Raw genomic sequence first — 16,873 nt, forward strand, 5'->3', positions numbered from 1 at the left:
AAAATAGTAAGGAGGCAAAAGGCCAGTAGAACCGCCGGAGCGGTACTACTGCTCGTCCTCACAGTACTACCGGTAGGGATCGCGGTACTACCACAAAGGGTAGTGGTACTACTACTTGCGAGCGGTACTAAAAAAATACATCTGTGCCTACCACCGCTGGACCTATGACGAGTTTTTGGTCCGGAGCGGTAGTAAAAAATTACATCCGCTCGTGTCCGTGGTAGTACCGCTGCAGCCTTTTCAGAACACCAAAACTGCCACAACTTTTGCAAACGGACTCCGAATTTGATGAAACCAAGTTTGTTGAAAAGCTAGCGACAAGGGCTAAGACAATCTTGAAAGAAATATCAATAAGAAGCAAATTAGAAAAGGCCCAAGAGAAAATGGTGAGAACCCTTCCTCGAATAAGACCGGTAAAACCTCCAACACCGAAAACGCAATAGAAGGGGCATATGAAATCCGTTTTCGAAGTACTAGAGCTTGTCACGAAGATAACCACAAGATCTAAAACCTCAAAATAAAATACAAATAAGAATGAGGAAAGATGATGCAAGGTGCAAAGGTTTGAGCTCTTGACGAACGATACAATCAAGCTACTCACTTGAGAGCCCCCTCGATAGTACGGCTATCGATCCTATAACCCGGCTCCAAACTATCACCATGAGACCGGTAAACTATAAAACCTATCAAGGGAAAACCTTTGCCTTGCACGATGTCCACTTGAGCTAGATGATGACGATCTTGACTCCCTCAAGTTGGACCACCTTTCTTGATTGCGTTCGCTCGATGAAGACTAGTTGATTGCTCTCCCATACTCCACTATGGGTGAGCCACTCTTGGGAACATCTTCACAAGTCCATTGATACCATAATGGACGGCAAGCTTCAAGCACTTGATCTCTTTGTGATGTGATGTCTACTATGCAACCTTCTTCTTGTAGACGTTGTTGGGCCTCCAAGTGCAGTGGTTTGTAGAACAGTAGCAATTTTCCTCAAGTGTATGACCTAAGGTTTATCAATCCGTGGGAGGCGTAGGATGAAGATGGTCTCTCTCAAACAACCTTGCAACCAAATAACAAAGAGTCTCTTGTGTCCCCAACACACCCAATACAATGGTAAATTGTATGGGTGCACTAGTTCAGCGAAGAGATGGTGATACAAGTGCAATATGGATGGTAGATATGAGTATTTGTAATCTGAAAATATAAAAACAGCAAGGTAGCAAGCGATAAAAGTGAGCGTAAACGGTATTGAAATGGTAGGAAACAAGGCATAGGGTTCATACTTTCACTAGTGCAAGTTCTCTCAACAATAATAACATACTTGGATCATATAACTATCCCTCAACATGCAACAAAGAGTGACTCCAAAGCCACTAATCGCGGAGAACAAACGAAGAGATTATGGTAGGGTACGAAACCACCTCAAAGTTATCCTTTCTATTCTATCTATTCAAGAGTCCGTAGTAAAATAACATGAAGCTATTCTTTCCGTTCAATATATCATAGAGTTCATACTAGAATAACACCTTAAGACACAAATCAACCAAAACCCTAATGTCACCTAGATACTCCATTGTCACCTCAAGTATCCGTGGGTATGATTATACGATATGCATCACACAATCTCAGATTCATCTATTCAACCAACACAAAGTACTTCAAAGAGTGCCCCAAAGTTTCTACCGGAGAGTCAAGACGAAAACGTGTGCCAACCCCTATGCATAGGTTCATTGAACCCGCAAGTTGATCACCAAAACATACATCAAGTAGATCACGTGAATATCCCATTGTCACCACAGATAAGCACGGCAAGACATACATCAAGTGTTCTCAAATCCTTAAAGACTCAATCCGATAAGATAACTTCAAAGGGAAAACTCAATCCATTACAAGAGAGTAGAGGGGGAGAAACATCATAAGGTCCAACTATAATAGCAAAGCTCGCGATACATCAAGATCATGCAAAGTCAAGAACACGAGAGAGAGAGAGAGAGAGAGAGAGAGAGAGAGAGAGAGATCAAACACATAGCTACTGGTACATACCTCGGCCTCGAGGGTGAACTACTCCTTCCTCGTCATGGAGAGCGCCGGGATGATGAAGATGGCCACCGGTGAGGGATCCCCCCTCCGACAGGGTGCCGGAATGGGCTCCCGAGAGGTTTTTGGTGGCTACAGAGGCTTGCGGCGGCGGAACTCCCGATCTATTGTGTTCTTCGATGTTTTTAGGGTATATGGGAATATATAGGCAAAAGAAGTCGGTTGGGGGAGCCACGAGGGGCCCACGAGGGTGGAGGGCGCGCCCAGGGGGTGGGCGTGCCACCCTGCCTCGGGCCTCCTTGGAGCTTCCCTGACTTCAGCTCCACATCTCCTGGATCACGTTCTTTCCAAAAGTCACGCTCCCGAAGGTTTCATTCCGTTTGGACTCTGTTTAATATTCCTTTTCTTCAAAACACTGAAATAGGCAAGAGAACAACAATATGGGTTGGGCCTCCGGTTAGTAGGTTAGACCCGAAAATGATATAAAAGTGCTTAGTAAAGCCCATAAACATTCAAAACAGATAATATAATAGCATGAATGCTTTATAAATTATAGATACGTTGGAGACGTATCATGATGCTCCCCTTGAACTTGCACACGGCAATCTTGTTGACGATCACCACTTGATGTCATCCTCTCCATGGGTTGTGTGATATCTTCCTCTTGACGCATGCCCATGAACACGTACCTAACCCCACATAGAACTCTCACATAGACCATGGGTTAGTACGCAAAGCACAATGGACAATGCTTACCATACCATGGGATCACTTGATCCCTCTTGGTACATCTTCTACGCTTTTTGAGTTGATCAACTTGATTCACTCTTGACTTAGTTTTGATCAACCTTGAATCTTTCCAACGCTCTTCATTTGGATGATGTCTTGAAGTTAAACATGAATGATCATACAATCTTCTTCTTCAAGACATGCTTGCAATAAGCTCAACACTCCATGACCAATCTTTGGATGATTCCTTAATAGCACGTTGGTCAACTCATAAACTCCTTGAAACCAACACATGGACTTCAAGAAAAGCCTATGGGCAAATCCTTCAAATATAACTCAAGACAACCATTAGTCCATAGAGATTGTCATCAATTACCAAAACCAAACATGCGGACACCACATGTTCTTTCAATCTCCCCCATTTTGGTAATTGATGACAATCACTTTCAAGAGAGTTTATATAAGGTATTATGCATGACCATGCAATGCAACAACCAATAATGCATGCATAAGAGATGCACATGCTCTTAGGAACAAACCAAAGCCAGCAGAGACAACTCTCTAAACTTCTCCACAAAACTCTCTGAAACTTCTCCCCCGTTAGCATCGATTGCCAAAATGGGCGAAAAGCCTAGAAGGCCAATATAAATCGTGTTCCTCCATAAATTGTGTATTTCTCAACAAGAGAGTGGAATGCCATACACATATCCAAAGGTAAATACTTGGAGGAAGACAAACTATATTGAGGCACAAAGATTGCTAAAGAAAGATATGCCACAAGGACATAACAAAGAGAGACACAAGCAATCAAGCAGTCAAAATATACCAATTGAAGCAAGCAATCAAAGGATATCAACTGAACCAACTAGACCAAGGATCCTATGAGCCACAAGAATAAATGAAAATATGATATGAGCAAAGGAGTGTTCTAAAGAAACTAGAGAAGCTCCCCATGATTTGTGCACAAATAAGAATATTTTTATTGCATACAACGTGCACAAAATAGGATCATAGCTCCCCCAAAATCAATAGAAACTCACAACCAGTGCAAGTGGGCAAATAGGAGACAAAGCCTAGCACTTGCAACAAGCACATGGTTGAGCAACATGTAACAGAGGCAACTAAGAATAGGCTCAACCAATACCGATGTGTGTGAGTCAAGCCAATGCACTTGAGAATACTAATGTACGGATGAGCATTAAGCATCAATATAGTCTTGAAAGAATGAGATACACGGTGCAAGGCATGTCATTCCCACACACAACTGGCAAACGGGTTCACAAGCTCACTAATAAGCATATAAAGAACCTATGCTTGTGACAACCCATGGTGAAGATAGAAAATGAAAGCCTCATCAAGACGAGGGATACCAATTAAGATGGCAAAGGCCTCGTCAAGACAAGCATGAGGAAAAAGATCTTCACCACAAAAGAGTGCATCAAGATGCAACGAGATAAGACCCACACTCAAGGCAAAAGCTTTCACGGAGCCACCAAAGAAATAACATAAGAAAGACAAGGTGGACGTGAAAGAAAGGATATCATCTAGAGATGTAATTTCTCTTAGATGTATAAGGTTCTAGGTAGACGGAATCATGATGATATATGTCTACAAATAAGGATGTACACCCGACATAGTTACAACACAAAGGAATAAGATATCCAAAAGGAAGTCATACATATACCAATAAGATATTTGCTTGGAAGCATAGCATATGGCTAGATATGGTCTTACTGTATATAAATGAATTCCTACCACACAACCATCAAAGACATCACAACTAGCAACATAAGATCATTGTTGGGATGCTTTGAGAAAGGAAACAAGTATCACAAGAAATAATGAATTACATGCCATGATACAACCTACACAAGGTTGATGCAAGAAATGTGTGCACGAAGTAGATGGTGATACTTGTTACCGAGAAACCATTGGAAGGATGTAGAAGATACCAATTGAAGGTAGATGGTAGTTCATTGATCATCCTACGTTGACTTCAATAAGCACATGGTGGAAACACCTTCCTTGTGAGTGAGCCGAGCATCCAATGCACCTCCAAATGTTCCTAGAAGAACAAGACAAACTAAACGGTACCCAAACTCGTTGGGACCACATAGTTAGAAAGACAATACATAGGACAAACTCCACATAAATATGTGCATATAGATATGAAAATAAATATCATGCACATCTCATCCAATTTGAGACTTGGTGGAGTTTCCCCTATATATTGGGTCAAAGAAAGAAAGCATGCCAAATAAAATACATGAAGTAAACATGCATGCTCAAAACTTTCAAGAACCGAAACCAAATGAAAATGAAATGCCAAGTGAAAAAGGATACCAAATAGATGAATCATCACTTGGAAGATATCATTAAAGATACATCAAGGAATGAGATATCCATTGATACACACTAAATTAAAGATGTCAAACTCCCAAAGAGAGGATGGTTCCAAACAAACCAAGCTCTCAACAAAGTTTCATGATGGCACAAGGTACCAAAATAAAATGGCTTGCCTTCCACCAACACACACTTTATAAGGATCACAAGATGAGCATTTTATAGAAAATAGGATAGCTCCCCCACGAGCTGTGCATTATAGAGAATTTGCATTTGAGTACACAATGCACAAGGTGAGGTCACCACTTTCACTATATCTAGAAAACACTAGACAAGAACAAATAATTAACAAGATCCACAAGTGATATGGAAGACAATGGGAGTGACACAATCCTTGGCAGGAGAAAAGCAAATAAAAACAAAAGCCAATGTAAAGATGATCAATAAATTCTACCACACATAAGTGACTACCAATTGTCAAAATACAAGAAGTATTTGGAAATAATTCCCGGTGGTAGATAACAAGGATATCCAACATCATCTTCACAATAAACACAAGCAAATTGCCACTTGTAGAGCCAACATGTCACCTAGGAACAATATAATTAATAACATCAACTCTAAGTGACAATATCTCAAATGTACACATTTTCTAGGCTTGTAATATGCACATAGCATATTACTCCCCCATAATGTGATACCAAAGAAAACTTAACAAGAGGCAATAAGAGGATCCAACGAGAGATAGTCAATGGACTTTTAGAATTTGAATTTCTCATGAGAGATATACCACCTATCAACTAGATAATCTTGTAATATCAATACTATATGGTATTCCTCATGTACACATATTTATAGGATTGTGAGGTGCACAAAGCACATCACTCCCCCAAAATGGGATGTTCCATTAATCTCTCACACGAGCCAACTAGGATACAAACTAGAAGCAAAAAGGCTCAACACACGACACACACGTACATGATGTGCAAACCAACACACACATAGTTGATTGCTCAAGATAAGCAAGTTGGAAGCACAACATATACAAACACATGCAAGGAACAAAACCAAAACATGCATGGGGGCAAGTAACTTTCAATGTAACCAATTAAAGTACAAGTTACCACAAGGAGGCACATTGGATATAAGATAGAAACTTGATAATCCAATTGACTTGGCTTGAGACAAAAGGAATGATGAAGCCCCCTTAATTCTTCGTAATGTAGCCAAGTCTCCGATGCCCTCCAACAACACCTATTGATAAAATTTGAGCTTGGTGATCCCCAACCAAGTTGGGTCCTAAGAGGTTAGTCACAATAGGCTTGGATACCCAAATGGTTCTTTTCTTGACACCACTTTGAGTACCAACAAACTTGGCAAACACATTGCCAACCTTATCCTTCCCAAGAGAATAGATATCATCAATAATAATTGGGTTGGATAAGTTACCACTAGTGCATGACGAAGTGACGTGACCTTTCTCATGACACAAGTAGCAACATCTACTCTTCACTTTATTCTCACTTGATTTCTCAACAAGAGAAGCATTAACTTGAGTCTTCTTGGGAAGTGCCCTTTCTTCAACTTGAGGTTGAGCATGAGATTGAACTTGTGTCATCTTCCCTTGTTGCTTGACACTAATGGCCACCTTATTCAAGGGGCAACTTGGAAAGCTCTTTTAAATAAGAATCTTCAAGTTGGGCATGAGACTCGGTGAGTTTGATGAGCTCACCCTTGATGACCCTTGAGCCATTTTCGAGGTGCTCAAAATCCTCAAGGAGTCTAGCATGAGAAACTTCAAGCTTAGCATTTTTAGTTTTGAAATCATTGGCCACCTCAAGAGCTCTATCTTGAGATTCCCTCGCTCTAGATAATTCTAGAGCAAAAGTCTCCTCAAGAGATTCGGAGGTGGTTTGTTCATGTTCAAGAGCTTGAGATAGCTCCGCGATCTCATTAGCGTAATCACACTCACGAGCGTCCATTTTCTCAATGGTGACCTCATGATCCTCTAGATGAGATTCCAACTCCCCAATGTATTTCTTGCCATCAATGGCAATGGACATTATTTCCATGAAGTTGGAACGAGCAATTTTATTTTTATGAAGAGCTTTAAAAATCATTTCCCCCTTAGTTTTTAAGGACGCAACATTATCATTCTCTTCATCATTATCCTCATCATCATTAGCATCAACATCATCATCAAGAGACATATTGGGGTACAAAGTAGCAGATACCTTTGACGCCTTAGCCATAAGGCAAAAAGCAATAGATGATGATGTAGGATCCCTTGAGGCACCATTAAACACCACATCTTGTTCCATGGAGTGTTCGGTTTCCTCTACATTGTTAGCACAACAATTCGAGGAAATAGATGCATTTTTATCATGGCAACAAGACATAGCAAGCATATCATCATGAGATTTAGTCAAGCAATTTCTACATGATATGCAAGGACTATCAACACAAGCATGTGAAACATTTGGAGTGCTCAAAGTGTTAAAGCCCAAAGAAGGAGCATTACAATAATATAGTGATGAAGGATCATCCACAATAAGCATACTATCATCATTGCAATGACCAACACTACTCACCATATCATTACCTTGTGGCAAACCACATGTAGGTGAAGTAGAAGAAGTTGAGAAGACTATACGGATGGAGGTGGAGGAAGAACAACCATCCCCACAAATCTTGGACACACCATATTTATCTTGAAGCTTCGTCCACAACTCATGAGCATCCCGGAACGGCATGAGTTGAAATATAACTACATTGCTCAAAGCATCAAAAATCACATTAGAAGCTTGAGCATTGAGATAAGAGTTTTCCTCATCCTCTAAAGATAATCTTTGCAGATCCTTTGGAGGAGAAAACCCCATATCTACAATTCGCTCTAAATTTGGGTCCATGACCCTAAAAAGATTAAGCATGCAAATTTACCAAACATCAAAATTTGTGCCATCGAAACTAAGAGTGTCAGAGAATCCTAATCCCCTAGTCGACATCTTTACTCTCTAGGCGGTAAAGCCAATTAAGAGAGACGAGGCTCTGATACCAATTGAAAGATCGTGGATGTCGCCTAGAGGGGGGTGAATAGGCACTTTTAAAATAATTACGGTTTAGGCTTGAACAAATGCGGAATTAACCTAAGGATTAATTTGTCAAGCACAAAACCTACAACAACTAGGCTCACCTATCTGCACCAACAACTTATGCTAAGCAAGATAAACTACTGAGAGATAGCAAGATATATGACAAGAAACATATGGCTATCACAAAGTAAAGTGCATAAGTAAAGGGCTCGGGTAAGAGATAACCGAGGCACGCAGAGAAGATGATGTATCTTGAAGTTCACACCCTTGCAGATGCTAATCTCCGTTTGGAGCGGTGTGGAGGCACAATGCTTCCAAAGAAGCCACTAGGGCCACCGTAATCTCTCAATGCAAGATGTTGTGATTCCACTAAGGGACCCTTGAGGGCGGTCACCGAACCCGTACAAATGGCAACCCTTGGGGGCGGTCACCAAACTCGTACACTTTGGCAACCCTTGGGGGTGGCCACCGGTACCCGTCAAATTGCTCGGGGCAATCTCCACAACCTAATTAGAGACCTCGACGCTTGCCCGGAGCTTTACACCACAATGATTGTGCTCCAAACACCACCAACCATCTAGGGAGCCCAAGCACCCAAGAGGAACAAGCTCAAGGGTACCAAGCACCCAAAAGTGATAAGCTTCTCAACTTGTAACTTCCACGTATCACTGTGGAGAACTCAAATCGATGCACCAAATGCAATGGCAAGGGCACACGGAGTGCCCAAGTCCTTCTCTCCCAAATCCCATCAAAGCAACTAATGCTAGGGAGGAAAATGAGAGGTAGAACAAGAAGGAGAACACCAAGAACTCCAAGATCTAGATCCAAGGAGTTCGCCTCACAAAGAGGAGAAAGTGATTGGTGGAAATGTGGATCTAGATCTCCTCTCTCTTTTCCCCCAAAAACTAGCAAGAATCCATGGAGGGATTAAGAGATATCAAGCTCGAAGAAGGTCAACAATGAGGGAAGAACACGAGCTCGAGAGATAAGGACCATTGGGGAAGAAGACCCCCTTTTATAGGTGAGGAAAAAATCCAACCGTTATCCTCACAGCCCGCACAGAGCGGTACTACCGCTAGGGAAGAAGAAGACCTTTGAAAAACAATAGCGAGGAGGCAAAAGGCCAATAGAACCGCCGGAGCGGTACTACCGCTCGTCCTCACGGTACTATCGCTAGGGATCGCAGTACTACCGCAAAGGGTAGCGGTACTACTGCTTGCGAGCGGTGCTAAAAAATACATCCATGCCTACCACTGCTGGACCTATGACGAGTTTTGGTCTGGAGCGGTACTACTGTTGTAGTAGTCACGGTAGTACTGCCCTAGAGCGGTAGTAAAAAATTACATCCGCTCCTGTCCGCGGTAGTACCGCTGCAGCCTTTTCAGAACACCAAAATTGCCACAACTTTTGCAAACGGACTCCGAATTCTATGAAACCAAGTTTGTTGGAAAGCTAGAGACAAGGGCTAACACAACCTTGAAATAAATATCAATAAGAAGCAAATTAGAAAAGTCCCAAGAGAAAATGGTGAGAACCCTTCCTCGAATAAGACCGATGAAACCCCCAACACTGAAAACGCAATTGAAGGGGCATATGAAATCCGTTTTTGAAGTACTAGAGCTTGTCACGAAGATAACCACAAGCTGTAAAACCTCAAAGAAAAATACAAATAAGAATCAAGAAATATGATGCAAGTATGCAAAGGTTTGAGCTCTCGATGAATGATATGATCAAGCTACTCACTTGAGAGCCCCCCTTGATAGTACGGCTATCGATCCTATAACCCGGTCTCCAAACTATCACCATGAGACCGGTAAAATATAAAACCTATCAAGGGTAAACATTTGCCTTGCACGAAGTCCACTTGAGCTAGATGATGACGATCTTGACTCCCTCAAGTTGTACCACCTTTCTTGATTGTGTTCGCTCGATGAAGACTAGTTGATTGCTCCCCCATACTCCACTATGGGTGAGCCACTCTTTGGAACATCTTCACAAGTCCATTGATACCATAATGGACGGCAAGCTATAAGCACTTGATCTCTTCATGATGCTCCACTTGAACTTGCACACGGCAATCATGTTGACGATCACCACTTGATGTCATCCTCTCCATGGGTTGAGTGATATCTTCCTCTTGACACATGCCCATGAACACGTACCTAACCCACATAGAACTCTCACATAGACCGTGGGTTAGTACGCAAAGCACAATGGACAATGCTTACCATACCATGGGATCACTTGATCCCTCTTGGTACATCTTCTACGCTTTTTGAGTTGATCAACTTGATTCACTCTTGACTTAGTCTTGATCAACCTTGAATCTTTCCAACGCTCTTCATTTGGATGATGTCTTGAAGTTAAACATGAATGATCATACAATATTCTTCTTCAAGACATGCTTGCAATAAGCTCAACACTCACATGACCAATCTTTGGATAATTCCTTAATAGCACCTTGGTCAACTCATAAACTCCTTGAAACCAACACATGGACTTCAAGAAAAGCCTATGGAAAAATCCTTCAAATATAACTCAAGACAACCATTAGTCCATAGAGATTGTCATAAATTACCAAAACTAAACATAGGGGCACCACATGTTCTTTCAACTAGGTTACCTCAACGGGGATATGTACATCCCCAATAATAAGAATATCATATTTCTTCTTGATAGTAGGAAGAGGAAATTCAAAACCTCCAATAAAGATTGATGAAATTTTTCCAATAGAATTGATACTGTGAACTTGAGGTTGTTTCCTTGGAAAGTGTACCGTATGCTCATTACCATTAACATGAAAAGTGACATTGCCTTTGTTGCAATCAATAACAGCCCCTGTAGTATTGAAAAAGGGTCTACCAAGGATAATTGACATACTATCATCCTCGGGAGTATCAAGAATAACAAAGTCCGTTAAGATAGTAACGTTTGCAACCACAACAGGCACATCCTCACAAATACCGACAGGTATAGAAGTTGATTTATTAGCCATTTGCAAAGATATTTTAGTAGGTGTCAACTTACTCAATTCAAGTCTATGATATAAAGAGAGAGGCATAACACTAACACCGGCTCCAAGATCACATAAAGTAGTTTTAACATAGTTTCTTTTAATGGAGCATGGTATAGTTGGTACTCATGGATCTCCTAGTTTCTTAGGTATTCCACCTTTAAAAGTATAGTTAGCAAGCATGGTGGAAATTTCATCTTCCGATATCTTTCTTTTATTTGTAATAATATCCTTAATGTATTTAGCATAAGGATTCACTTTAAGCATATCAATTAAATGCATACGCAAAAAGATAGGTCTAATCATTTCAGCAAAGAGCTCAAAATCCTCATCATCCTTTTTCTTGGATGGCTTAGGAGGAAAAGGCATGGGTTTCTGAACCCATGGTTCTCTTTCTTTACTGTGCTTCCTAGCAACAAAGTCTCTCTTATCATAACGTTGATTCTTTGATTGTGGGTTATCAAGATCAACAGAAGGTTCAATCTCTACATCATTGTTATTGCTAGGTTGACCATCAACATGAACATTATCATCAACATTATCACTAGGTTCATGTTCATCACTAGATTGTGTTTCAGCATCAGAAATAGAAATATCATTGGGATTCTCAGGTGTGTCTACAACAGGTTCACTAGAAGCATGCAAAGTCCTATCATTTTTATTTTTCTTCTTTTTAGAAGGACTAGGTGCATCAACATTATTTCTCTGAGAATCTTGCTCAATTCTCTTAGGGTGGCCCTCAGGATATAGAGGTTCCTGAGTCATTTTACCCATTCTAGTAGCTACTCTAACAACAAAGTCATGTTTATTATTATTTAATTCATTGAGCAAATCATTTTGAGCCTTAAGCACTTGTTCTACTTGAGTGGTAACCATAGAAGCATGTTTACTAATGAGTTTAAGTTCATTCTTAACTCTAGACATATAATCACTCAAGTGTCCAATCATATAAGCATTACTTTTCAATTGTCTACCAACATAAGCATTGAAGTTTTCTTGTTTAGCCAGAGTCATCAAATTCATCCAAGCATTGGCTAGCAAACTTAGTAGACGGGATTTCAACTTTATCATAACTATAGAGAGAATTTACCTTTACTACCTGTGTCGGGTTATCAAGACCATGTATTTCTTTGATAGGTGGTACATTAAGGCCATGTATTTCTTCAACGGGAGGTAAATTCTTAACATCTTCAGCTTTAATACCTTTCTCTTTCATAGATTTCTTTGCCTCTTGCATATCTTCAGGACTGAGAAATAAAACACCTATTTTCTTCAGAGTTGGCTTAGGAGTTGGTTCAGGAAGTGTCCAATTATTTTAATTAGTCAACATATTATTCAATAACAATTCAGCTTGATCGACTATTCTTTCCCTGAAAACACAACCGGCACAACTATCCAGGTGGTCTCTGGAAGCATCGGTTAGTCCATTATAAAAGATATCAAGTATTTCATTTTTCTTAAGAGGATGATCAGGCAAAGCGTTAAGTAATCGGAGAAGCCTCCCCCAAGCTTGTGGGAGACTCTCTTCTTCAATTTGCACAAAATTATATATTTCCCTCAAAGCAGCTTGTTTCTTATGAGAAGGGAAATATTTAGCAGAGAAGTAGTAAATCATATCCTGGGGACTATGCACATGATACGTCTCCAACGTATCTATAATTTATGATTGTTCCATGCTATTATATTACCCGTTTTGGATGTTTATGGGCTTTACTTTACACATTTATATCATTTTTGGGACTAACCTACTAACCGGAGGCACAACATGTATTGCTGTTTTTTTTGCCTATTTCAGCATTTCGAAGGAAAGGAATATCAAACGGAGTCCAAATAGAATGAAACCTTCTGGAGCGTGATTTTTGGAACAAACGTGATCCAGAGGACTTGGAGTGCAAGCCAAGAAGCAGCCGAGGCGGCCACAAGGGTGGAGGGCACGCCCACCCCTACAGGGCGCGCCCCCTATCTCGTGGGCCCCTTGGGCGGCCACCGACCTACTTCTTCCTCCTATATATACCCACTTACCCCGAAGAGATCCAGGGAGCCAATGAAAAACAATTTCCACTATCGTAACCTTCTGTATCCGCGAGATCCCATCTTGGAACCTTCGTCGGCGCTCCGCTGGAGGGGGAATCGACCACGGAGGGCTTCTACATCAACACCATAGCCCCTCCGATGAGTTGTGAGTAGTTTACCACAGACCTTGGGGTCCATAGTTATTACCTAGATGGCTTCTTCTCTCTTTTTGGATCTCAATACCATGTTCTCCCCCTCTCTTGTGGAGATCTATTTGATATAACTCTTTTTGCGGTGTGTTTGTCGAGATCCGATGAATTGTGGGTTTGTGATCAAGTTTATCTATGAGAAATATTTGAATCTCCTCTGAATTCTTTTTTGTATGATTGAGTTATCTTTGCAAGTCTCTTCGAATTATCAGTTTGGTTTGGCCTACTAGATTGATCTTTCTTGCAATGGGAGAAGTGCTTAGCTTTGGGTTCAATCTTGCGGTGTCCTTACCCAGTGACAATAGGGGTTGCAAGCCATGTATTGTATTGTTGCCATCGAGGATAAAAAGATGGGGTTTATATCATATTGCATGAGTTTATCCCTCTACATCATGTCATCTTTCTTAATGTGTTACTCTGTTCTTATGAACTTAATACTCTAGATGCATGCTGGATAGAGGTTGATGTGTGGAGTAATAGCAGTAGATGCAGGCAGGAGTCCGTCTACATGTCACGGACGTGATGGCTATATACATGATCATGCCTAGATATTCTCATAATTAATCGCTTTTCTATCAATTGCTCAACAATAATTTGTTCACCCACCATAATACTTATGCTATCTTGAGAGAAGCCACTAGTGAAACCTATGGCCCCCGGGTCTAACTTTTATCATATAAGCTTTTAATGTACTTTTATTTGCATCTTTACTTTTCCAATCTATATTATAAAATACCAAAAATATATTAATCTTACCATACTATCTCTATCAGATCTCACTTTTGCAAGTGGCCGTGAAGGGATTGACAACCCCTTTATTGCGTTGGTTGCGAGTTCTTTGTTTGTTTGTGTAGGTGTGTGGGACTTTTGAGGAGCCTCCTACTGGATTGATACCTTGGTTCTCAAAAACTGAGGGAAATACTTATGCTACTATTGCTGCATCACCCGTTCCTCTTCAAGGAAAACCAATGCAAGCTCAAGACATAGCAAGAAGGATTTCTGGCGCCGTTGCCGGGCAGGTCTTCGCTCAAGTCAAGACATACCAAGTACCCATCACAAACTCATCTCCCATGCATTTACATTATTTTTCATTTGCATCTCATTTTCCTCTCCCCCACTTCACCCTTGCCGTTTTATTTGCCCTCTCTTTTCCAACCTCTCTCTCTCTTTTGCTTGCCTTTTTCTATTTGCTTGTGTGTTTGATTACTTGTCGCCATGGCGCAAGATAATACCAAATTGTGTGATTTCTCCAATACCAATAATAATGATTTCCTTAGTACTCCGATTGCTCCTCTTAGTGATGTTGAGTCTTGTGAAATCAATACTGCTTTGCAGAATCTTGTTATGAAAGATCAGTTTGTCGGCCTTCCTAGTGAAGATGCCGCTACCCATCTAAACAACTTTGTTGATTTGTGTGATATGCAAAAGAAGAAAGATACGGACAATGATATTGTTAAATTGAAGTTTTTTCCGTTTTCCCTTAGAGATCGTGCTAAAGTTTGGTTTTCATCTTTGCCTAAAAATAGTATTGATTCTTGGAACAAGTGCAAAGATGCTTTTATCTCTAAGTATTTTCCTCCCACTAAGATCATCACTCTTAGGAACAATATTATGAATTTTAAACAACTTGATCATGAGCATGTTGCCCAATCTTGGGAAAGAATGAAATTAATGATTCACAATTGCCCTATTCATGGTTTGAATTTATGGATGATCATACAAAAACTTTATGCCGGTTTGAACTTTGCTTCTAGAAATCTTTTAGATTCGGCCGCGGGAGGCACGTTTATGGGAACCACCTTAGGAGATGCTATGAAACTTCTTGATAATATTATGGCTAATTATTCTCAATGGCACACCGAAAGATCTACTAGTAAAAAAGTGCATTCTATAGAAGAAATTAATGTTTTGAGTGGAAAGATGGATGAACTTATGAAAAAAAAATTCTACTAAGAATGCTCCTCTTGATCCCAATTATATGCCTTTGTCTACTTTGATTGAGAATAATAATGAATCTATGGATGTGAATTTTGTTGGTAGGAATAGTTTTGGAAACAATGCTTATAGTGGAAACTTTCATCCTAGACCGTTCCCTAGTAATTCCTCTAAAAATTATGGAAATTCCTACAATAATTCTTATGGTAATTTTAATAAGATGCCCTTTGATTTTGAGAATAGTGTGAAAGAATTTATGATTTCTCAAAAGAATTTTAATGCTTTGCTTGAAGAAAAATTGCTCAAAGTTGATGATTTGGCTAGAAACGTTGATAGACTTTTGCTTGATGTTGATTATCTTAAACTTAGATCTACTCCTCCTAAGCATGATATCAGTGAGTCTCTCAAAGCCATGAGAATTGCCATTGATGAGTGCAAGGAAAGAACCGCTAGATTGCGTGCTAAGAAAGATTGCTTTGTCAAGGCGTGTTCTTCTAGTTTCCGTGAAAATAATGATGAAGATCTTAAAGTTATTGATGTGTCCCCTATTAGATCTTTGTTTTGAAATATGAATCTTAGTAATAATGGGACTGGAGATGAGTCAACTTTAGTTAGAAGGCGTTCCAATAATTCGGAGTTTTTACATCTTGATGCTAAATTTGGTAAAAGTGGGATTGGAGAGGTCATGACTTTAAATAGCATTGAACCCACTATCTCGGATTTCAAGGAATTTGATTATGATAATTGTTGTTTAGAAGGTTGTATTTCCTTGTTGCAATCCGTTGTTAATTCTCCTCATGCTTATAGTCAAAATAAAGCTTATACCAAACATATCGTTGATGCCTTGATGCAATCTTATGATGAACAACTTAATTTGGAAGTTTCAATACCTAGAAAACTTAATGATGAGTGGGAACCTACTATAAAGATTAAAATTAAAGATCATGAGTGTTATACTTTGTGTGATTTGGGTGCTAGTGTTTCCACGATTCCAAAAACTTTATGTGATATTCTAGGTTTCCATGATCTTGATGATTGCTCTTTAAAATTGCACCTTGCGGATTCCACATTAAAAAGGCAATGGGAAGGATCAATGATGTTCTCATTGTTGCAAATATAAATTTGGTGCCTGTAGATTTTATCGTTCTTGATATAGATTGCAATCTTTCTTGTCCTATTATTCTTGGTAGACCTTTCCTTAGAATGATTGGCGCGATTATTGATATGAAGGAAGGGAATATTAGGTTCCAATTTCCATTAAGGAAGGGCATGGAGAACTTTCCAAGAAAGAAAATTAAATTACCTTATGAATCTATCATGCGAGCTACTTATGAATTGAGTGCCAAAGATGGCACTACTTAGATCTATCTTCGCTTTTATGCCTAGCTAGGGACGTTAAACGATAGCGCTAGTTGGGAGGCAACCCAATTTTATTTGTGTTTTTTGTTTTTGTTTCTGTTTAGTAATAAATTTTGCATCTACCTTATGTTTAGATGTGTTT

The sequence above is a fragment of the Triticum dicoccoides genome, chromosome 4B (assembly GCF_002162155.2).
Source record: "Triticum dicoccoides isolate Atlit2015 ecotype Zavitan chromosome 4B, WEW_v2.0, whole genome shotgun sequence".
NCBI lineage: Eukaryota > Viridiplantae > Streptophyta > Magnoliopsida > Poales > Poaceae > Triticum > Triticum dicoccoides.